At 39.9% G+C, this 25,916-nt stretch overlaps 1 long non-coding RNA gene across 4 annotated transcripts in view; it reads right to left on the reverse strand.

Annotated features, from left to right (window-relative positions):
- Positions 1 to 711: 711 nt before the first annotated feature.
- LOC131129930 (uncharacterized) overlaps positions 712 to 25,916 on the reverse strand; it is a 47,527-nt gene continuing 22,322 nt past the window's right edge. For 2 of the 4 annotated variants that reach the window (XR_009129924.1, XR_009129928.1), the window contains 2 exons: positions 4,133 to 4,201; positions 712 to 993 (listed from right to left, as the gene is read on the reverse strand). This is a non-coding gene — a long non-coding RNA (uncharacterized LOC131129930). Of the gene's footprint in view, positions 994 to 3,899; positions 4,202 to 25,916 lie in introns of those variants that run through there. The other 2 variants (XR_009129923.1, XR_009129925.1) reach the window with 1 other exon arrangement.

Raw genomic sequence — 25,916 nt, forward strand, 5'->3', positions numbered from 1 at the left:
CCTCTGCATCAATCTCCTGGTATGGCTGCTAATCCAAGTTCATCATTTTATAAGGCTAAGATGATTATTATAAGATGATTAGAAAAGCCATCTAAATACTATATACTCCCTTCAGAAAGCAGCACAAACTGGGTCTAACAAGGACAGAAAAACGCTGCACAACTGTGCAAGAAGACAAATATCTGAGAGTGTGTAGTTTAAGACAAAGACGCCTCACAGGTCGTCACCTGGCAGCTGCACTAAATAGTAGCCGTCAAACACCAGTGTCAGTATCAACAGTGAACCGGCGACTTCAGGATGCTGGACTTCATAGCAGGACTGCCAAAAAAAAGGCCAAAAAATTTCCAAGTGATCCAAAACTTTTTCAGCAGTAGTGTAAGTTGTATTTTTTGCGGGTAATTTATTTACCAAACTACTTGACCAAAAGAGACATTACGTCCTCTTGGAAGGCAAGTTCTAAAAATAAAAGAATAGAGAACAGGCTGAATAGGTGTAAGATATGCTAACACAATGGTTATTCAGCTACACAAAAAATAAACATGAACAGAAAAGGTGTCCAGTGTTTATGTAAAATAAACACTTTTTTCATTTATAAGTCGCTCTGGAGTATAAGTCGCAGGAACAGCCAACCAATGAAAAAAAGTGCAACTTATAGTCTTAAAATATGGTACTCCAAAAAATTTCCAAGTGATCCCTTTTGAGCGGTAGTGTAGCTATTTGGTATTTTTATTTATACACTGGCAACCTTGGTACTGTGTTAGTGAAGCAGGTATTCGCTCAAACACTGCGGTCATTGTCTTTGTGCTATGTTGTAGTAATGTGTCAAATAGAGGCATTTGGTCTGAACTGGACAATCATACAAATACTAAAACGTGAAGCAGCTCCCCAAAATCGAAGCTTACTGTTGGAGACCAATGGAGTAGCAGCAGCTTGTGCGTCATTTTCACAGATTCTCCCACGGACTTTGGTCTGAAAACCTTGGTTTGGTTGTCACTGAAAGGACAAGATGGTGGGTACAAGTGACCAAAATGTTTCCTGCCTTTGGTGGCTGCTTTCCGCTCTCCTTGGTTTATGCCTCATTTTCACAGATTATCGCCAAAATGTTGGCCATTTTAAGGCATTAAAATGTCTACAATTTTCTAAAATGTATAAACCTCAGAATTGCTTTCAATGTTTTTTGAGGAAACTACAAAATGGAGCTAAAGTAGGCCGAGTGGGTGTGAAATGTGTCTTAAATCGTATTATTATTGTCTTAAAAGGTCTTTAAAACTCTTACATTTGACTTGTTGAAGCTCACATGGACCCAGAGTGCTAGCTTGGCAGCTAAATGGTGAAAAGATGGAGTTTTGTGGATGCGTGGCACAAATGTAGCTGCAGGTTTTGTGATCTCCAGACGCCACTGCCAAAGCCAGGATAATCTGTCAAAGTCAATGGCAATTGCCAAGTGTGAAGAAAGGACATGTGTGGCTGACGCTGGGTTTAAGTGCACCGCCTGTCTGCACAAACCTTCCAAAACGACACGGCTAGCGTCTCAGGGTGTGTACCTGCTCCATCCCGCTGCCATGGCACAGTAAATGGCTATTTATCATGGCAGGGATGGATTTGACAGCCTCGCCCATCCTTTCAAATACAACCATAATTCAAAAGTGTCGGCGCGGGGTAAATTACACCCTCAATTCAGAGAGAATCAACCTTTTCAGAGTACAACTTTTGGTTTGCAGAGTGGCTTTCAGGCTGCCAGTTTGCGAGGCAACAAAAGGCTGTTTGCTCCACCGCGGATGCTGACAAAAGACTTCATTTTGGGGGAAAGATGACAAATGGTTGGTACTATATGATACTATTCCACCATACAATACGTGTGTGGGAGCAAGCCAAGCATGCGGAAGTAGCTTGTGAGCTACGGAGCAGGAGACAGATTGCAGCGTTGGATTCTTGCGTGAGATGACACTTTATGATCATTATCATTAACACTTATCATTAACCATTGATTTATTCCCCACATTCATCACAACAGTCGGGAAATAATTCCTTGGGGATTCGCTAAACGCGGTGACCTGAGATGGACCGAATGGAATTTATACGTGTGTAACATCAGGATAAAAATAGAATTGGAGTTATCGCTACTTTGACACACATCAAAAAAATGATTTCAGTGTGTGTTTCTCTGGAAACATCTTTATTTATTGAAATATTACATCTTTATTCTCATAACAATGTTTTTTTTTTCACCGTTGCAATAAGGCCTCAATACTCCTTTGTAGAGTTATTTTAAATTAATATTTTGTATATATTTGTAAAAAAAAAACATTACCATTTGAAATAGTTGTAATTTAAATTTTAATAGTCTATTTCCAGGAATATGTGTAGTATTTGTAATAAAAAAAAAATACAAAATACAAAAATACCCATTCCAATGAGTATGTAATGTTTATACTAAATATCAGATAACATTGTCATTATTAATTTTTATTTCCAGATTTAAATATGACAGCTCCAGGAAAACAATTTTGATATGTAAAATAATTTGTATAGTCTATTTCCTGGAAATATTTGTACCTTTACGTGCATTGCAGTATCTGTGAAGAAGATATAAAAAATATTCTAATGAATATTCATTAAATTCTGTGAGATGGTCCAAATCTTAAGAGCGTATCTCTTAAAAAATGTCATTGAAGCCTAAAGTAAGTATGACCACAGACGGGAACAATCTCGGGTCTTTCTGAGTAAGCGTGAGTGAAGGCGAGGGTTCAAACTCGCAGCCAATGGCAGCCCGAGAGAGACGAGGCAGCCAACCATGGTGCCTTCAACCGTGGCTTTATTTGTTCTGGAGCACTGCTCTTCCCTTTTTATTCCTTTTCTCCTCATTTCTAATTCCTCTTGCCCCTATCCACATCGGGCTCATCCCCCAGACTTATTAGAATGGCTTTGACCTCATTATTCTGCATAGACCCAGCTGGTTCTCTCCTCTTTTTTTAATGTCAGCAAAAGCTACAACCAGTAAAGTGTGTGTGTGTGTGTGTGTAGGAGGCTGGTTTTGGTCATCAAAATGTGTCTCATATGAGGCCTACAAGCTGTGTGTCAGACAGAAATGAGAAAAATAAAAGTTGGTGTGGGCAGACCAGACCGGGGGGAGACAAGAGGATGCAGGTGTTTGGCTGGATTCCGTCAAACAGGTGCAGTGTGTGTGTGTGTGTGTGTGTTTTGGACGTCACACACCGGCTTAAAAAGTGTAATGCGAATGCAAAACACTGATGTAAATGAGCACAGACGGTGCTTGGATAATTTGGACGAGGGACTGCAAATGATCTTTGCAAAAAAAGTCTAATTATGGGCCTGCACTGCAAAGCGCATCAGCAAACTTATCAAGCATAATTTCTTCATCTTATATCTTATTCTTATTTATAACGTTCTGTGTAAGTGTGACGGCCTAACTGATGAACACAGTTGCAAACGGGCCACTTGATTAGGAATCCCTGTTAACATGCTAGCAGCCTACAACTGGCAGGCCCATTCAGCATTTATGCAGGATTTTATAGTATGTTGCTTTTTGGAAAGCACAGTAGTCTTTTGGATGAAAATGCATGTCGTTTTAGTCACATTTAGCATTTTAAATATAAATAAATAAAGTACTACCATTACCAGATTTTAGTCTAGACTTACGCGACTATTGTATTCGAAAAAAACTAAAAATGTTTAAGTCTAGTTTCAGTAAATATATATAATATAGTGGAACATATATATATATATATATACAGTGTGTGTATATTTTACATCTGCAGCCCGCTAAGGATTCTGTATTTTATCGGAGCCGTTTGCAAAAGGAATAAAGTAAAAAAAAGTTGTATGTCTTTTTTTCAGTGATTTATTTTTTGGTTAGGATGGATGTTTTTTTTCTCCCACAACAAGGCCTTCCATCTAAAAGCGCTGTGCTACCAACAGTACATCTCATTCTCAAACACAGACACACTATATTGCCTGAAGAAACAATTAATGGTATTAAGTGGAGTAAAGACCTCTGTCTTCAACTGAATTTTGTGCATGAGTGCATTAGTCACAAGGAATGTCACAGAGATGTTTAATGCGCTCTCTCACAATGTCAAGTATGGTAAAGAAAGAAAACATGTATCCGCACCTTGACCTCAATGAAATGTCTTCTTCCTTGGCCCGTGCCCCACGCCTCCACGAGTTTCCGCACACTAGCCTGCAAGATAAACACAACCTTCATTCGCGGCATGAAAATAAATCACAGACCAGCTTTGTTCTTGCATATATCAGAAAGTATATTTGGAGTTTGCATGTGAAGACGGTTTTGTACCACACAGGTTGCTGGATTGGTTGAGATTACATTAGATTAGAATTTGGAAGTCCATTTCACACATTGTTCATTTGAACATTACCAGATCAGTCATTCATGTAAAAGTAGGCATATTAAAACCAAAAATACATGTGATGGTCAACCGGATTTCTTGACATGAAGTTGTATGACACCGTCAACAGAGACTCTCCCCCCACTTGGTCTTCTAAATCCAATTCTGGTCGGATGATGACGAAAGTAGTTCCAGGTAGTAAGAAGTTTGCCATCTCAAAACAATATGCGTTCAAAAGAGCAATGCATTCACACCACAAACATGCTTACCTGAAAAAAAAAACTCGTTATATTTCTCCTATCCGTGTACTTCACTGTTGCCTGTGCATTCTTGTGACCATAAGTCACATTTTTGTTGCACTGCTGATCTCAAGGACTGAATATGTGGTGCTAAAGGCGGTCAGAAGGATGCTGTCATATCACTGAAAGCTCAAGTAAAGCCAGTAAAAGGCGATATTTTTTTTTTTTACCTGAAGGGCATCCAACCAATAGAAGAAATTCATACAAGAAGAAACGCACACTCTTGCCTTCCCAGCAGTAAATATGTGTGTCATCACGCCAAACTCCAGAGGATGAGGCATGGAAAGAATCCCACCAGGCAATTAGACAACATCAGGCCAGCTGCTCTACACTCTTGCAGCGACGGGGCCTTCTTCACTTGGAGCTAATTACATAACAAAGACTGTCTTTAATCAAGTCCTGCCTAGGACACGACGACCCCCTTCCTTCCTCCTCTTTTCCCTTTAATCCCCCGATCTCGTCTTACAAACGATAGGAATAAGAATAATAAGAATAAGGAGGTAAAAATGTGTTGAGCTACTGTGCCAGCAGTGGACTACTGCTGTTAGCTACCAGCTTGCTTTCATTACCAAACAGTATACAAAAACAAAGAAGTTTCGTTTCCACCCATTTTCTATATTAAACGGTTCTAGAAGGTTAACATTTAGCTTGATAGTTTACATTTTTGCATGTTGCGGTTGCAGCAGAATGGGTTTATTTTTGTGTTTTTTTGTTAATTGATGGCTTTGTGTTTTTTTTCCAACAGAACTAGGTAAAAGTGATGTTAAATGTCCAGTTGTCTAGTAGTCATTTCTAATTATTTCTGCATTATTTTCAGCATGTAAAACAATAATTACTGCCAGTGGCGTCATTAGGCCTAGCTCCCCTAAATAATTTGATATATATTTTTTTTTTTAAAGAATAATGATGATAGTAATTAAAAAAAAAAATTATAGTAATAATAATAGGCTAATTAATAATTTAATGGTGGCCTAAAACTATTGAGTATCTCTACTAAATCTGTTGGAAAGTTATATCCTGGTTCTTGCTCCTTATTTGTTTTTTGGATTTTTTTTAAATGTCTACTACATTCATTCATATCCTGTGCATCTCAAGGGGGCTAAGTCGCCCCCCCCCATCCTCAGAACCCCTGATTACTGCCATAAAATGTATTTTGTGTTACTATTTTTGGGTGTCTGGAACAGATTAATTGGATTTACATTATTATATAAAATTAGCTTTGGTTAGAATCAGTTTTCTTTTTTGATTAGTTCTTTTTTTCTTTAGTATATCAGTATGTGGAATCAAGTTATGGAATTCAGTAGAAAAGTCAAACACACTAAACGGAGCGATTTCAACAGTGTAATTGGCATTTTTGCAACTACTACGTTAACTCTTTCTGTTTCTTTGTGAGTACATTGTCTGTACTCAATCGTCATCCGATCATTTGTGTCAACTAACCTTTTCATTAGTGACTTTCATCATGACTGTCATATCATTTATTTACAGTGGTTATAAATCTTGACTCCTTAGCGCTGCCTTATCATTTTTATGTGTATTTAAAATGAGCAAAGAGTATTTGGAATACAGGAAGTGAACAAATGTATTTATACATATGTACTGATGTGACATGGAAAGGGGGCAGGATTAAATAGGCTTCACTTCTTCTCTTTTTCGGAAGTGTGGAACTGTGAATTGTACTATGTGATGTATTGTAATGTAACTTGTATACACGTTCAAAATAAACTCAACTACTACCATAGAGTCCCATATTTTGGAGTACTGGTAGAGGAATGATAATTGCCGGTTCCGTCCATTTCGCCAGCTGTCGTCGTAAATCGCAAGATTTCACCGTAAAGTTAATAAGAGGAAGTTCCAGAGAGGGCCCAGCCCACATGGGAAGCGTGCACATGTTGCGCATATGCAATGTCTACAATGCTGATCCTCACCAAATGGCCTCGCCGGGCCATCTGGGTCAAGATTACTAAACAGATTCAACCTTGGCATCTTAATGCAACTCTTTATTCCCGTGGGCTGATGGGGAACAGTTGCTCAAAGTCGCCAATGAAGCATCCATCACAGTTAATGTTCTTATAGAAACTCTGGCTTATCCTAATTATTGCAAATGCAGATTAGCACATTTACTTGTTTAATCAAATAGTTTGCTTTGTTTAATTATCTGGATATGTGCACAGGGAGCGAGAGGAGCGAGGGTTTTTAGAAGAGAGACATAGACGGATCGGTAGTAACATTCTTAGCCTGAGGACAAAGGGAATTAGAAAGAAAATTAACAATCCATCCCAGAATTTGCACACAAAGTTCCGCAAAGTTAGAATAAGTGAAGGTAAAAAAAAAAAAAACACAACACAAACGTAAAACAAGTTGACATTGTGGAATCTCATTTCATCGCAGAGATGTATTAAGGCCATTTGTTGCCATGCATTGAAGTATTTTCATAATTTACACAGAGTCAAGCTAATATGCCCGAGGTTAATTGCATCTCTGCTTTTTTCCACTTGACTTCACCTTGACTTGACACTATTGTTTGCCGAGTTTGCCAATGAAGCTCAGGAAAAGGAGAGATCATGCACAGTTTGAAGTGTCAGACGTGCTCATCAAACTGATCTAAATTCACGTAACCTTTCCTCAGAGACCGTCGCATAATTACTGACAAGCTGATATTTAACTTCCGACCTTCTCAAAGAAAAAGGACAAAAAGTCTTCATTTGGAGCAATTATGACTTCACCATTTCAACTAATGCTGCAAACCAAGAAAGAGAATGCTTGAAAACACGATTTGAATAGTTTTGTATTGGATACCGGACAAGGAATACCGTATTTTCTGGACTACAAGTCGTACTTTTTTTCATAGGTTGGCTGTTCCTGTGACTTATAGTCCAAAGCGACTTAGAAATGAAAAAAAAACTATGTTACATAAACACGAGACACCTTTTCTGTTCATGTTTATTTTTTGTGTAGCTGAATAACCATTGTGTTAGCATATCTTACACCTATTCAGCCTGTTCTCTATTTCTTACACTACCGCTCACATAGTTTGGGATCACTTGGATATTTTGGGGGCTTTTTCTTGGCAGTCCTGCTATGAAGTCCAGCATCTTGAAGTCGCCGCTTCACTGTTGATACTGACACTGGTGTTTGACGGCTACTATTTAGTGCAGCTGCCAGGTGACGACCTGTGAGGCGTCTTTGTCTTAAACTACACACTCTCAGATATTTGTCTTCTTGCACAGTTGTGCAGCGTTTTTCTGTCCTTGTTAGACCCAGTTTGTGCTGCTCTCTGAAGGGAGTAGTTAACAGCATGGTAAGAGATTTTAGTTTTAGTTAGGATTTTTAGATGGCTTTTCTAATCATCTATTAGCCTTATAAAATGATGAACTTGGATTAGCAGCCATACCAGGAGATTGATGCAGAGGACTGACAGTTGTTGATAGTAGGCTTCTATGCAAAAATGTACATCCTTCTTTGAAAATCATTTCATTCATTTTAATTGTTTGTGAAATGCATGAAAATGTGTTTTTCTTTGGAAAACAAAGAAATTTGTGATCCCAAACTTTTGAGCGGTAGTGTATACTCCAGTGCGACTTATGTTTTTTTTTCTACCTAATTATGCATTTCCGGCCTTGTGCGACTTATACTCCGGAGCTACTTATCGTCCAGAAAATACGGTAATTGGTCAAAAGTAGGTGTGCTCTGATTCATCTGCCACCAATATCGGCTGAAAATTAGTTCAACCCAAACTTCTCTCTAAGGGAGAGCCTGGCCATCCGATAGAGGGACCTAATTTTGGCCACTTGTACTCTTGTCTTTTCGGTCACGAACATAGGTGAGGATAGGAATGTAGATCGACCGGTAAATTGAAAGCTTTGCCTTTTGGCTGTGCTCCCTTTTCACCACAACAGACTGATAGAAGGAAACCCATGTAAACATGCACGCAAACATCACACAGACATATTTTGATTCCAAGCCTCCTGAGTATCAGGCCGACATGCTAATAACTAGCCCAGAAATATGATATTGTCTTATTTATTGATTTATTTCCGGAATAAGAAGACAGTCATACAGCAGACTCTTCTCCCTCTTTTTTATCTCAAGGTCAGTAAGAATAGCAAGAGTTCACATTTTATTCTAAATGCCAAGAGGCATTACGATAAAAAATGTTCACACATTTCCAAAGCTTGATAAGATTCTAAGAAGCGCGTTGTTTTCTTGTACTCATCAAAAACGCCACTCTGCTTTTGTTGCACAAAGATGAATGCAATCTGTGATTGTAAAGCAGAATAGATAACATTCTTTTGTATAAATGGCTGACTGAGTGGATTCAGAAAGTCATCACTTAGCCTGATAACTGCTCTCCTTGGCAATGGTGAAAGGGTTAACAGTGGAAATACCATGCACGCATAAACACAATTAGAGACAATTCACAGACTATTCAGTATAATGCATGCACATTTGAATTTCATAAAGCCAATAATACACCGTTGTATCATGTAACAGTGATGTAAATCATTTCTCCTGCTTGTTGGATGGCAGCTGATGCTATTACATATGTTTATTCTGGGCTTTATATACTGTCCATTCGCCATTTTATCAAATGTTTTGCTCCAGTGCTCTTTTGCTTCCTTCTGAAAGGTAATAATAAAGCACTCTGATAATTCCCAACCTTGTCACTCAAAACAATTGCAGCAAATTTCTGCAATGGAGGGTAATTGTTTCGTTTTTTTTTCTGCTGTGTCTATATGAACTGGGGAAACAAATATCTTGCCCTTGTAGGCACTCAAGGACACGCAGTGCTATGTAACCTGCGTTATCAAACTCTTACAAAGACAAACCTTGAGAGCCTCAGGCTACGGCTGCCTAGGACAATGCTGTGAATTTTTTATGAGGCGTACCTGCTTGAGAGCACTGGACTTCAGAAACACTGACGGATACACAGTTAACTAAAGGAAATGGTACCCAGCCCATTGTGGATGCTGTAATCCCTTGTTTCTCGCTGGTAATTGGTTCAAGATTCAAAAGTGACAAGTGAATGTCTACTAGGTTGTATTCCTGAGTTTCTTGTTGTTCATCCTTTTTTTTGATGAAGTCCAGCATCCTGAAGTCCAGGAGATTGATGCAGAGGATCGACAGTTGTTGATAGTAGGCCTTTATGCAAAAATGTACATCTTTCTTTCAAAATCATCTCATTCATTTTCATCGTTTGTGAAATGGATACAAATGTTTGTGAAATGCATGAAAATTTGTTTTTCTTTGGAAAACAAAGAAATTAACAAGTGATCCCAAACTTTTGAGCCGTAGTGTACGCTTAACCTCCACCACCCTTCCGGTAGGTACTGTGCTATCGGTATTCTGCAAAACAACATATCGCCCATCTCTCCGCTACTGTGAAAAAACAAGTGAAACTTATGAATTTGGAGCTTCCCATCATTCCAGGAGGATTAACAAAAAAAACTCCAACTGCTGGACATTGGTGTAAACGGGGCATTCGAAGATGGCAAATTAGACACATTAGGTTAAATTGTCCATAGGTATGAATGTGAGTGTGAATGGTTGTTGCCCTGCGATTGACTGGCGACCAGTCCATGGTGTATCCCACCTCTTCTAAAGTCAGCTGGGATAGGCTCTAGCATACCCCCACGACCCTAATGAGGATAAGCGGTATAGAAAATGAATGGATAGATTTTCTGTCTGATTGAAAACGGATGGATAGACTGTATGCAACAACGAAACACCAAAAACAGTTTTTTTATTCATATATTTTAAACCATGAAGCTGTGAAGGATTGGCAAAATTCCCTCCAAAAGTGCACTTTTCCTTTAAGTTAAATACAAAGTTACATGTAATCACTGTCAAAGGTAAAAGCAGTGCCGGTGCTGAACTTTGTGTGTCTGATATACCCAAACAAACAGTAAAAGTATTTTGGTCTTGAAAAGTGAAGGAAGCCAATTGAGGTGGTCGGGATGTTTATTTCACACACTTATAAAAACAAATGTAAATACTGGTGTGTAGGATTTAAAAAAAAATGAGAGTGTGTTGGCTTTCAAATAGTCTTTCAAGGCAGACTTGTAATCAGTGTGAAAATGAACTCTGTTTTTAGGCAAGGTAAGTTCTCCCCTTTGTAGAAGTGAGCTATTTAGTGGCCAGCAATATATCTTCACAGCTTTTATTTACCAAATCTCTGCTTATACAAAGCCCATCAGAGAGTGGCTTCTGTGGCGGCCATCAGTCGTCCAGGCTGCATGTGAACACTCCCAAGAGAGGCATCGGTCCGCAACGGTTTGGGCATAAGTTATGTGGGCATGTTATGTTTATATATTTGTCTGATGAATGCATTGAAAAACAAAACAGTTCATTGCACATAGAGTATATGAGAATATGAATGAAGCTTTGATGCCAAAGTGTCACAAATTGGACAGCCAACCTTTTCACACATAAAACCAACACACTAAATAGTCTGTAGTAGTTTGTAGTCATGTTATATACGGTGGATTCCTGTAATTCCTGGATATTTGGTGCTGTTTTGCGGTTGTTTTGTGGTTTCCAGCATAAAAATTACTAACTGAAAGAAGATACAAAGCCTGGGTACATGTGTACTATTCAGAACAGAAAGTTATAGTTCAAATCCTCAGCACTGATTGGCGTCCATCCTTGTTGTGTTTCTCACATGGGTTTCCACAGTGGAAAGTATCTTTACTTTAATGTAAACTCCACAATGGCTTCTAAATGTGCTGCCTTTTCTACAGACTTGTTTATGCCCAAATACAAAAATATTCAATTTATTAACTTTGATTTCATTCATTTCAAAAAGCCTTACATTTTTACATGTTTATCATTTTGCTTGACTTGTGTGTTTTGTTGTCAAGCGCTGAGATTTTGCACTTTCTTCAATGCACCGTAGTTGCAAATTTAAATATAACAAAACCCAGGTTAAAACAGCCATCTCTCATTCCTTATGGTTAATTGGCTCCAGATCTGACGGAACAATGTCAATTTGTTTACCGTATTTTTACCGTATAAGTCACACTTTTTTTTTCATAGGTTGGCTGTTCCTGCGACTTATATTCCTGAGCGACTTATAAATAAAGTGTTTGTTACAAAAACACCGGACACCTTTTCTGTTCATTATTATTATTATTATTTATTTTTTGTGTAGCTGAATAACCATTGTGTTAGCATACCTTACACTGATGCAGCCTGTTCTCTATTCTTTTATTGTTAGAACTTGCCTTCCAAGAGGATGTAATGTCTGTTTTGGAAAATAAATTACCCGCAAAAAATACGACTTATACTCCAGTGCGACGTATGAATGTTTTTTCTATCCAATTATACATTTTATGCATATTTTCATTGTTATAGTCCAGAAAATACAGTATAGTATATGAAATGTTTCCGTAGGTAAAGACCTGTTTATGACCTTCTAAATGCATTTTTTTTTATTAGAGACCTCTTGCCCTGAAATAACACCCCTATTGTCACATTTTCACTCATATTAGTCAATATAGTAGACACTATAACTGAAAATATGACACATTGGGAGAGTCACATTAACACACACTAATACCAAGTGACCAGCATGGAATACTACAATACTACTCATATTATAACACATGTTTTTAAAGGCGGGGGCCGTGGATCAAAAATAGACATTTTTATGAGCGTCTCAATTAACCCGACCCCTGCGGGGATCCTACTGTATCACATGAAATGTGATTGCCGGTTCATGAATGTGCACAACATGTGGAGCAAGTTTCATGGAAAGGAAACATTTTACATTGCCATTCGCATGAAACCGAAGCGGCAAGAGAAGTGTTCACCACCGCCATGCAACGTCACCACAAACGCTCCTATCCATTCTACTTACTGTTTCCCATCTTAATTAATTTGCAGCCATTCTCAATAAAGATGTTCTCACAGCAGGCCGCCTCTGTGTATTCGATTAATCTCCTCAGATGAAAACACGGTTCCTGTGTAAATGAAAACAGACCACACACTGGGGCATGTTGGTTTCATCAAAGATCTATTGATCACCTTCAGCGGACATTTTTCAGGGAAAAGCAGAAGCTCCCCACTGTTCCACTTCTTCAGTAGTGCTTGATGAAATGTATTTTTGTATACTCTATCCAATAGTTTCTTGCTTTTGTGTATGAATGTAATGGAGTAGCCCTGGGACATCACAACAGCCCTGCCCCGTTCTTCCTCAGAAGACAGAGCTGCCTTGTGTTGCAATGGCAAAGTTCACTGAGCCTGAAGCCTCTGTTAACAAGGCCTGATGGAAACCCACAGTTTCCAAATTAGTGGCCATTAGAACAAAAGTACACATCTTAGACGGATGGCTCTTTCATGAGTTATCTAAATAGCGACGGCAAAGGCAGGGAAACATCACTAATCCCCTGTAATCATTTTTCATAGAGATAAAATACAGCATATGTCATTACTGGTAATATTGGAAATATGGAGTCTAGTGAAGTTTTTGCAACATGTCGTGTTTTTCGCCATTAAATTGACTAGCACTCAGCTGTTTGTACCTTTGTGGGTTTTTTTTGAGTTAATGCAAAAAAAAAAAAATAGCAAAACATGCCTTATAGTTAGTCCTCTGATGCTTTCTGAGTTGAAGTCTCGTAAAGTTTGTAAAGCTCCAGACCTATCATCACTTTTAAACTCATATTACCCAATATAGTAGACACAATAACAGAAAATCAAACATTCATTCATCTTCTACCGCTTATCCTCACGAGGGTCGCGGGGGGTGCTGGAGCCTATTCCAGCTGTTTTCGGGCGAGAGGCGGGGTAAACCCTGGATTAGTCGCCAGCCAATCACAGGGCACATATAGACAAACAACCATTCACACTCACATTCATGCCTATGGACAATTTGGAGTCGCCAATTAACCTGGCATGTTTTTGGAATGGGGGAGGAAATCGCAGTACCCCGAGAAAACCCACCTGTAGAACATGCAAACTCCACACAGAGATGGCCGAGGGTGGGATTGAACCCGGGTCTCCTAGCTGTGAGGCCTGCACGCTAACCACTCTCGGCCGCCGACATTAGCATTGGGAGAGTTCCTTGTTGTTTTTTTCTGGACAGCGTACTTCCTGCAGCAGCTACTGTCTTGTTGGGAATGGCCCTTTAACAAGGCAGAAGTCCCTCCGGATATTCAAATTCTAACAGCTTTGAAATGAGTCCTGGAGTCCAAAGGAATTTGGAAGAAGACTTCACAGCCATCCGATTGATGTCCAGGTGGTAAAAATGGGCGTAAACTTCCCTTTTTTAAAATGGTTTAGGATGTTACGCACCAGATCCAAATGACTAAGCGGCTCAGTGTCGATTCACCAGATACACTTGGGTTTTAAATTCAACATTATGATTTCAAGGTGGATCTAGAGCCAGGGTAAAAGTGGTCATCCGCTCAGTCCAGCCCAGCACATGGTGGCTATGGTGGATGTCAACCTTATATCCAGTGCAGCTCTAAAGCATCGGGGACTCACATACTATTGCTTAGTCACTAATACACACTGAAACAAAAAAGCAAATGACACAACCGACCTTCAAATACAAATATTACAAGTATTATTTGAGGGTGGTGGGCTAATTTCAACGACTGGCTGAAGAGTATATGAAGATGGCAAAAGAAAACAACATGCCTCTCTTAATCATTTTAAAAAAGTTGGCAGAAGTTGAAAGTCTGCAAAAAAAATTGCAGACTCGTCCTAATCACTGCGCGGTTTGCTGACGGATGCCAATGTTTACAGAGGAGTCTGATGAAACCCCTTTGATTGCATGATGAGCATCCACATAAACCACGCTGTTCGTAGTTTGGCTCCTTGCATAAGAAAACTCTCACAAGATTCGAAAATAAACAATCAGGTGGCCTATATTCTCCGGTTGGTGGTTGAAAAACCGGAGGTCTTAAACTAAACAGCACCACTGTGATATAAAGCCACGCTGACCTCACTTGACAAGTTGTTTATCTGCTCTTTCCCTCATCCCTGATCATCAACGGGAAGAGTCGCTAACAAAAGGCTCGTCAACAAAAAAAACAGCGTTTTGAGAGCAAAAAATGTGTGAGGACGGCAGTGGAAATAGTTTCTCTTCATTGTAATGGTTTTATTTCATTTGAACATGCATCAGATTACAATTGAATGCATCACATAATCAGTTCACAGTTCCACATGTCCAAAAGGAGTAGGAAGAAGCAAAGCTTATTAAATCATACCTCTCCAACTGGTTCTTTTACAATCAGTAACTATTCATTTTTATTTATTTTTCTATTTTATTTAATTTATTTATTTATTTGTTTATTTTTTGTCACATACCGAAGTACGAGGTAATATGACCATCCAATGACATAATGGGTACCATAGTAAGTGTCAATATAGTGATATATATATCACATCATGACTGGTTCAAGACTCTTCATCCTTGTATTTAGCAAACATCAAATGCTTGTATTGTTTCTTGAATTCACTCATTGTTGTGCATTGTTTGAGGTCATGAATGTTTTACTATTTGACTAATAGAATTCAAGTCAATTAAAAGGCATGGATAGAATGTAATGTTAGTGACTCTGTGAGACACAGTTAACAAATTAGATCAACATAAATAAAAAAATAACTGTTTGGGAAAAAAAACATCAAAAATGAAAAAAATGAAACAAATCCAGAGGTCCCCCCCAAAAAAGCCACACTTTTGGACACCCCTGATGTTGCTTCTCAGTCTTTGCAAAAGTGGAGCAAATAAATTGGAGAGACGTTACTGCAGAATACTACTACTGTTAAATGTAAACTTTACATTACAAATCATAGGTTTGTATAATAGGGGATGTTTAGGCAGGGATAACTTATGGGGCATCTGCTTATAAGTAATACAATTAACTTATACACCATGGTACATAATGTATAACACTAATACGGGGTCAATTAAATGTAAAACGTAGCCTAAATGTATTTTTAGCCTTTCTAAATGCAAACCTATTTCAATTTCTTTACTACCAATTCCCACTCGCCAGACGTTGCCACAAGAGTTATTACTATAACTGGAAAGTTTAACACTGCACTAAATTTAGACTTTGATAAGTGCCCTGCAGATATTGGACCTATATCTGAGCTTTAATGACGAGAGAAAATGGACTTGTAGCTATGTATAGATTACCCTAGTGAGAAAAGGCCCAATGTAGTTATTCTTAATAGACTTTTTGGTGCGTTTCCAAGGAAAAGTTGCATGCGCATTGGGAACACTGATACATTACCCAGCGGCTCCACCAGTGATGATGTAGCAGCAGGAATGAGTCAATAGACCTCCCAGAATTTGTGTGTCAGGTATAATGGATACTTGGACCACAGTAGCAGTATGCGCATTACGCAGTTCTCAGTTTGGTTGAGAGAAACACCCTTTGCCAGCATTTGCTGCTGAAATGTTTGGCATGCACGGTGTGCTTAGCAATGCAGTCTCAGTTACTGTTAAAAATGATGCAATGCATATTTGTCATTGCTGCATTGAAAACATGATACATAGACATTTGTACCCTACACCCCCTTTCTATAGCTTTATGGCAAATCAGCACTATTTTATGTTTGCAAAATTAGAAACAATTGTCCATTGACAAAAGTGATGTTAGCATGTGTAAAGGTTTTATGATATAGTAACGTCCCTTGCCACAAGGGATTTCATTTTTCAAAAATCAATCAATCATGCTGTTTTGCAGTTGAATACGGCTTATTATTAGTACACAATTAAACATTTAAGAAAATTCATTCAGACATTGATGATATACAGTATGCTACACTGATCAATAGGTGTCAGTAAATGTGGTGAGACACAATCACCAGACTGGATCGCCACAACAGGTTTGACGATAGGGGTATTATTTCATATCTGGAGGGTTCTACAGGGTTGTAAACAGATTTTCTATACTCCAACTACAAAAATGCTCCATCCATCATTTCCGATGCCACTTATCTTCACTGGGGTCGCGGAGGTATGCTGAAGCCTATCCCAGCTGACTTCGGGCAAAAGGCGGGGGACTGTTCGCCAGCCAATCGCAGACAAAAATATGCCATTCATAAATAAGGACTCCTACTTTGCAAAAATTCACTTATCAAGGTCAGGTCTGGAACCAAATAATTGGGATAAATGAGCGATTACTGTATTCATTGAATGAAAAATACAAAAGTGGGAATACTACGGTTGTTGAACTGATGATTTCCATGACTATTTTATTCATCTTAAAATTGGAATTTGTCCAGATGAATTACTGTATATGCAGATCATGATCAAATTAACATATAACATATAACGGGAAAAAAAATTTTAAATAAAAATAAGGTTCATAAGAAAAGTCAGAGTGACAGAGTAAGTGATTTGATTTGTACATATTCCAGAGTTTGAAAACATTTCAAAAAGGGCGACAGCTTCATAGCCTTCAATGCATGACTAGTTCTATTCTCTAAATGGAATATAAAGTGATCCAAATGGCTGCATGTGCTATTTACTTTTGGCAAAATGCAGACACGCCGACCAATAGCGCGACATTTGCGGGTCAGCTGATTAGATTCCTTCATCATTAATGATCCCACCCATCTGAAATATCATTTTTAGGCTTTGACAGACCATGCGGTTTCCAACCCGTCATTAAAGGCACTGTTGAAACAGAAACGAGCGACTTTCACAGTTTTTTTTCAAAACAAATGGCGCCGGACGGCGTGCTGTGCCGCCCAAATGACGAGATGACTGAAGGAAATAGTCATTATTTTTTCAGCCACTGCTTCCAGGACGGTTTGAACCAGTTCCAAAAGGAGATTAGACACAAAAACAATCAAGTTCTTGTCACTCCACAGAACCTTTTGTGAGACTTTACACTTAGTGGTGAGTGACTACCAACGCAAGTGTGGCCCAGTTGGACATCACACAGTACCACACCAGCATGACAACCGGCTTCATGCACACAGATGGTGCAGGACCATCTACGGCCTTCACTTCCACGGCACGGATTAACACATTTGACAACTGCAAATTCCTAATGCCCCTACAGTCAACCACAGTTGTGACTGGCTTCCATAACAGCACCCTAAATCGTTTTTTTCGTGGCACGGATGTTTCTCCATATGTCAGAGGCCATTTGCTGGGATCGCCCAACGGCTCTCCGAAAAAAAACAGCAAGGGCCAGAACAAGAGAAGCATGTTATCTTTTTTTAAACTGATACCGATAATTTTCTGCTTCTCAAGACCAGTATGGTGCTGTTAACCGATAATGTTTTTATATCTACTTCTTTTCTTTAGATAAGAAAATGTAGTTTGTGCACACGGGGAGGTAAGAAGCACTGGCACCAATTAGGATTTGATTAGTGGTGGGCAAAACCGTTCATTTCAGTGAACTGGATCATTCCAGTTCATTCAGAAAAAAGATCAGTTCATTTTGGTCAATTGTGATCTCCCCTGTGCATAGACCCGGTCAGCCGTGTCGAGTCAGTCCATGTTTACGTTCGTTCTGACTCAACAGCGCAACAACATAGCGCACATGATGACTAATGGTGTGTCGGTCATGAAGAAACGGGTCAAAATAACTAATTCTTTTTTTGTGAACAGAATAAATGAGGTCACCGACAGTGTCGGTCAATCTCCCGGTCTCGGTTTTTCAGTCAACTAACCCCACCCACTAAAAGCCCGACGATAGGATAAGACAGGCAAGCACAGAGATAGTCCCGCCCTGCAAAAGGAACGGTGAACTGACTCTCCAGCCAATCAAAAAAAGGCATTTGCAACTGAATGGACTGAACGGGTATTTTAGGGGTGGTGACCTTGTTTATTCCGTTCACAAAAAAAAAAACAAGTTCTTTTGACCCGTTCGTTCATGACCGACACACCATTAGATTTGATCATTTGTACTTGTTGATTTGTCCCAATCAAATATCATGACATTACTACTACCGCATCCCTACGATCAGTAGAACCAGCGTTTAGCGCAGGGAGTCATCTGCTGTGGTGGCCCGGCAAAGTGCACTACGTTTGGGTACATGCTCCAAGCAGTCGGTTTACCCGCTATGGAAATCAGGAGAAGCGGAGTACAAAGTGGTACAATTAGCACGCAAAATGTTCTGTTGTTTACAAGTGAGGTCAGGGGAAGTTACAACAAGCTTGATTTGCTCACCTGCACAGTATGGCTAATCTCGCTTCATTGGAGCATTTTCTAAAATGATTGGTTATCTCAGCTATTTTGAATGTTATCGGCTGACATGGTTGGTGAAACAGAGTGACTGATTGTTCAGCTCTCTTGATCCGTCACACAAGTGGATTTTAAACCCAAAGTTGGGTTGTTGCTAGCTTGATTTATTAATACAGTTGTCTGCTGCTAATTGCTTCCAGACCGAACCATGATAAGTGAATTTCTGTGAAGTAGGATTCATTCATTCATTAATTTTCTACCGCTTATCCTCACAAGGGTCGCAGGGGTGCTGGAGCCTATCCCAGCTGTCTTCGGGCGAGGGGTACACCCTGGACGTGTGGCCAGCCAATCATAGGGCACATATAGACAAACAACCATTCACACTCACATTCATACCTATGGACAATTTGGAGTCGCCAATTAACCTAGCATGTTTTTGGAATGTGGGAGGAAACCCACGCATGCACAGGGAGAACATGCAAACTCCACACAGAGACGGCCGAGGGTGGAATTGAACTCGGGTCTCCTAGCTGTGAGGCCTGCATGCTAACCACTTGACTTCAATGCAGCTGAAGTAGGATTCAATATTAGTAATTTATTAATGTAGCATTAAGGGTTGCATGGTGGCCTAGTGGTTAGCATGTGGGCCACACAGTCAGGAGATTGGGTTCAAATCTCCATTTGGGAGTCTCTGTGTGGAGTCTGCATGTTCTTCCCATGGGTGTGTGGGTTTTCTCTGGGTACTCCGGTTTCTTCCCACATTCCATAAATACGCATGTTAGGAAAACCCAAATCATATAAAAACTGAGATGGTAGAAAACCCAGGTTTGACTGCGTAAACAACTGGCTAGATTCCTTTCATTAACTGGGAAACCATCAGTAATTCCACCGCAAAGTTCAATGCTCCCAAGCAGGTTCGCCTCAAAGTACAATAACACTTTTTGGCAGAAACCCACTTCATACAAATCCTGGGATGTTTTACTATGTTCACCTGAAAATACTATTAAAACTGAGTGATGCCATGTCACAGAATATCTTGGTTCTTGGTACTTCTACTTGAAAAAACTGATCTCCTTTTGTTCGGTTTTGAAAATAGAGCTGATTGTGTTTTGTTTTAAGAAGCCATATTTATGTACTGATCATAGCACTTACGCTACCGCTCAAAAGCTTGGGAATTTTTTGGGCCAGTCTGAGATATGGCTTTTTCTTGGCAGTCCTGCTATGAAGTCCAGCATCCTGAAGTCGCCGCTTCACTGTTGATACTGACACTGGTGTTTGACGGCTACTATTTAGTGCAGCTGCCAGGTGACGACCTGTGAGGTGTCTTTGTCTTAAACTACACACTCTCAGATATTTGTCTGCATCGTTTTTCTGTCCTTGTTAGACCCAGTTTGTGCTGCTCTCTGAAGGGAGTAGTTAACAGCATTCATTCATTCATTTTCTACCGCTTTTTCCTCACGAGGGTCGCGGGGGGTGCTCGAGCCTATCCCAGCTGTCTTCGGGCGAGAGGCGGGATACACCCTGGACTGGTCGCCAGCCAATCACAGGGCACATATAGACAAACAACCATTCACACTCACATTCATACCTATGGACAATTTGGAGTGGCCAATTAACCTAGCATGTTTTTGGAATGTGGGAGGAAACCGGAGTACCCGGAGAAAACCCACGCATGCACAGGGAGAACATGATGCTAACTCCACACAGAGATGGCCGAGGGTGGAATTGAACCCTGGTCTCCTAGCTGTGAGGTCTGCGCGCTAACCACTCGACCACCGTGCCGCTCTAGTTAACAGCATGGTAAGAGATTTTAGTTTTAGTTTAGATTTTTAGATAATCATCTATTAGCCTTATAAAATGATGAACTGGGGATTCATTTTAATTGTTTGTGAAATGGGAAAAAAATGTTTGTGAAATGCATGAAAATGTGTTTTTCTTTGGGAAACAAAGAAATTTGCAAGTGATCCCAAACTTTTGAGTGGTAGTGTAATTGACAATACATAATATTTATGTTGTTCTATTTATGTTAACTCACATGACCAACGCATGGAAGGATAAGTGAGATTAACTTCGATACAAAAGTATGTCGCCATAACCCACAAATAACACCCTCCATGCTTTCACTTCATCTCCCAAATGTCTCAAAGGAGAGCCATTGCTCTGCTCACATGTGACGGCCGCTGTTTACCATGGCTATGATAAACGATTTCCTTTTAAACGATTTTGTCACAGCCTTCTGCGGGCTGTCATGCGAGAGTCCACCTCCAGACTCAAACAACCATAATTCACCGGGTGTATTTACCTCCTCAGAGGACAGAAGCCTGACAGATGATGAATGGCCACTGCTGACAATCATCAACACGCAGTACCCGCTCGTGCTAGTATAAGTGGTGCCAGGACATGGAAATAAGGCTTTGACGTATCACACAAAAAAAAGGGGGAGGGGGGGGGGGGGGCATGGAAAGTGGCAAAGAAAGGGAATAATAAACAGTGACAAAAGAGCTGCAGACAAACAGCTCTATTAGCAACTGGTTGAAAATGTCTTACATGTACATCGAGCGTGCTTGATACTCCACCCCAGCATGTGTTGACTGTGCAACATTCTCCCCACTTTAAATGGATTGATGCTACACATCAATGCAGACCCAGCAGGAAAAGAAGGACATGCAGCTGTAAATTGATGCCCCCCCCCCCCTCTCTTTTTCTTTTGTGTCACAAGGCTTTGCACTAGATGAGTGCACGATACTGAAGATAAGACTGATGTGCATCTCGTCCCAGTATTATTATGCGCAATGGTTCAGTCACACGCTGCACAGACTATGCAATTTAGTTTTTCTTTCTTTTTTCTGTGTTGGCAAACTGTGTACACTCAATAGCAGCTGTGTGACGGGAACTCACTCCCATAATCTGTCCGATCATTCTTTGGTTACTTTTTTTATGAGCCACAAGTTGAGAAAAATATGGGGGGAAAAAAACCCTGAATGTAGAAAGTTCTAATTGGAATACAGTGGATCCCTGCACATTCATGACCGCGCATAGTCATAGACTTCTGATCAATTACCCACAACCTGGGCCAAAGAAAGCTATTTTATGCATTTACAACTATAATTATTCTAACTAACATGTATTTATTGTTAAGTTTGGGTGTCTACAAATGATTTCTGTAAATTTTAAGATGATTAAAATGTGTACATATACAGTATAGTCCATATTTGTCAATAAGTCGCAGCTGTAACATGGGATATTTACACAGAAAGAAGCACTATAAACCTTGCAATCCTACCTACTCTCGGCATTCCCAGCGTCATTCGGTAGATTCGATGAGTGAATCACCTCATACCGTCCACGATTTGCTGAATCTGAATTCCTGTGGTTTACGTCTGAAAAAACAATGTCCCACTCTTTTTAAAATATCATAAACTTCCATTGGAAAGTTACTGGGTAAGCCCAGTGATTAGAGACATGATATAGACACCAGGGCAGCCTAGTGTTTTCTATCATTCACTCAATGATTCATCTGACTCCGGAGTTCAGGAGTGCATATGTACATACTCTATGACTTAATTGTCTCGGCAATCATTCCTCCAGTTTATACTGGAAAGTGGAAAAGTCCCCCTTCCACTGTGATTCCATTGTTAAGAGTTTTTCCAGAGCCCCCATGCTGTGGAAAAGATCTGCTCAGTTGGATTGAAGTATACGTGAGGCTTCGGGAATCCGAGTCAGACAAATGAGCCGTGCATCCTTCAAAGTGACTTGAATTTCATCACACCTAAAAGAATGTTGGCTTGACTTTGGTTTGAATATACTTTTTTGACACTTTTGAAACACTTTTCAGGACATTTGCCATCCTGAAACCCACATGCTTTGCATTTGCCTGTTAAAAATAGTATTTTTGAGTTTTAATGTGGATTTTATTCCATCCCTGGTGGCGTAATGGTACACGCTTCTGCCTTTCACGGCCAGGGTTGCATCAGGAATGGAACCCGGTGTAAGAAGAAAAAAAAAAAAAAGCCGAAACCAAATTAAATCGCCGTGGCGACCCCCTGACAGAGGAAAGTGAAAGAAAAATGTGCATTTTATAACGCAAGCAAATAAGCACAGAATCTCTATAACACATTTAATAAGATATTCACTTTTTGCTTTCAAAGTCTGCAAACTGCTGGTTATTTCTCATCAGTAAACGTGACAGTGCGACATTTTCGCACTGCATTGCATCCTCTTTCTCTTGGCTGGAAACGAGGATAATGCCGTAATCATCCAGCCTTTCATCCAGGTAAAGTACACTCCTGAACACATATTAATTAGCGCCTTGTCTTTGATCTTCTTATAACAAGGAAGTCAACAGCGCTGAGAGACTCGAATTAAGTGCAGCAAAACATTACTTTTTATGGAATGAGGTCTTTGCAACTTTTCCCAAACTTCTCTCAGCTCAGCAGCAAATCATCAGACAATTTTGGTAGAATTTGGATAGACAAACCTTGGAAACACTTTTAGCATACTATAATACTGTAGGTAAAAATACAAACAAAGATGCTGTATCCATAATGTCATTTTGCCCTAATTATACTTGTAAGTATATGAAGCAATTTCAGGAGAAATGGTGTGTGAATGCAAAATCAAATGAAATGTATAAATGTCCTAGGAATGTGCTGAAATCTATTCACCGACTGAGGGTTGAACCGGCAACCCTCAGGTTGGGAGACGACCATGCACAGAAAAAGCAGAAAGCAGAAAGTTACATGTAATGTAAGATGAATTTACACCATAGCATTGAACTTGTCAATTCATGTTCAATGGGACAGCTTGAGCTGTCTCTTTTTATCTGTTTTTATATCTTTAGAACACAACAGAAAAGAGAACATGTCTCAAAATTCCTAAATGGCTGTAATTTCCCTTTAAGCTTGATGGCTTTGTACCTTCTCCTCCTCCTTAGTCACATCTCATGTACACTACCGCTCAAAAGTTTGGGATCACTTGGAAATGTTTTTTGGGCCAGTCTGAGATATGGCTTTTTCTTGGCAGTCCTGCTATGAAGTCCAGCATCCTGAAGTCGCCACTTCACTGTTGATACTGACACTGGTGTTTGACGGCTACTATTTAGTGCTGCTGCCAGGTGACGACCTGTGAAGCGTCTGTCTTAAACTACACACTCTCAGATATTTGTCTTCTTGCACAGTTGTGCATCGTTTTTCTGTCCTTGTTAGACCCAATTTTGTGCTGCTCTCTGAAGGGAGTACTTAACAGCATGGTTAGAGATTTTAGTTTTAGTTAGGATTTTTAGATGGCTTTTCTAATCATCTATTAGCCTTATAAAATGATGAACTTGGATTAGCAGCCATACCAGGAGATTGATGCAGAGGACTGACAGTTGTTGATAGTAGGCCTCTATGCAAAAATGTACATCCTTCTTTGAAAATCATCTCATTCATTTTCATTGTTTGTGAAATGGACATAAATGTTTGTGAAATGGAAAAATTTTTTTTTGTCAAATGCAGGGAAATGTGTTTTTCCTTGGAAAACAAGGAAATTTGCAAGTGATCCCAAACTTTTGAGCGGTAGTGTATTTGTCGGAGAATTACGAGATCAGTCATGTCGGACCTTGATTTCTTTATGAGCTATCTGTGAAGGGTGCTTTATTTCTCGCAAGCCAGCAGTGAGAAGATCCCTTGTAAATATTTCCGCACACATTGTCTGCACTGTATACGCACAGGAAGCTTGCAGCTGTTCTCTCCTCTAAAAACCCTGACAGCATTCATGCCAAGGGATGTGAAACTCCAAAATGTCTTGCGTTAGAGTCATGGGAGACATGTACTCCTTGTTTATTCAAGTCTAACAAATATAGAGCCCATAATGGGACGTGGAATTAACTTCCAAAACGTTACAAGAGACGTCAGGTCACCCACAAAATGGAACTTTTCCACCGAATGAAACTCGATCTATCCCCTAACACGGTTGCAACAGGGTCAAAGTCAACAGCGTGACATGTGGAGGCACTTGGACTGGAAGTTAGCGGTGCATCTCATTTCCAAATAGTTTGAAAAGGACTCGGAGGATTTAGATCACTGTCAAGATACCGTATATTTGATTTGTCCAATTTCACCCCAGTGAAAATCCAAAGAAAGGCTGTTTTCAGAATGTCAATGTTGTGTATCATAGCCATCGTAATGCTCACATATCCCGCTTCTGGATTCAGAGGTCTCTTCTGAACCCTGCGTACACTGTCAAACGGATGATTCCCAGAGATTTCCAAGGGATATTGGATTTCCCCCGACTGATGAATCTATTTGCGACCAACGTGTCAATTTTTTTCCAGCGCGTTTGAAGGGCCGAGGAAGGTAGAGTCTGACATCTCGCAGCTTAAGCAAACACGGGTTCTGCTGACCAGGAAAATCTTCAGATCTCGGTGTGGGCATATTATGCTCAGTGGCCCTTTGCCCCGGTGACAGGCTAACCACTGGACCCGGCTTCTTGACGGAGCAAATTGAAGTGTGACACTGCTTACTGACATCCAATTTCAAGAAACACCCCACCGAGGAATGTTGGATAACTCGCTGAATGTGATTAATGTGGCAAACAAGCAAAACACACCTTAGCTTACTTTTCTATTTACTAAATGTAAATGAAATATGCTCCAGATTTCAGGAACGTATTATCATAATTTTGAGGGGAAAAAAATACAGGCGTAATAGCTGCCTGCATATAAATCACCCAAATGATTTATGATTTCCAGTGTGACCAGAACTGGACTGTGGCCAGTGGGCACATCTACTCTTTACTCCCGAAACAGACTTTTCATGTTCCTCTGTCAGACTTGAGAGAAAACAGGACTTACAGTGACTTACAGGCCAAGTTTCATTAAATGCAGAAACCTGGCAGTTCCTGTCTACTGGATGCAGTCAGCAGTTACTTGGAAAGCTCTTAAAAGTGAAAATGTGACACCTGCTACGGCAGCCAGGACCTGACGAGCTTTAGCCATAATTACACAAATGTTCTTTTCAGACACAATCCAATGGGTGGTGAGCCATGCTAAGCTTAACGTTTTTGTCATTATTATACTTTCAGTTGGTTAGATCAGTGCATTTCCCCCATCTAAT

This window comes from Doryrhamphus excisus, chromosome 5, assembly GCF_030265055.1.
Source record: "Doryrhamphus excisus isolate RoL2022-K1 chromosome 5, RoL_Dexc_1.0, whole genome shotgun sequence".
In the NCBI taxonomy this organism is placed as follows: Eukaryota; Metazoa; Chordata; class Actinopteri; order Syngnathiformes; family Syngnathidae; genus Doryrhamphus; species Doryrhamphus excisus.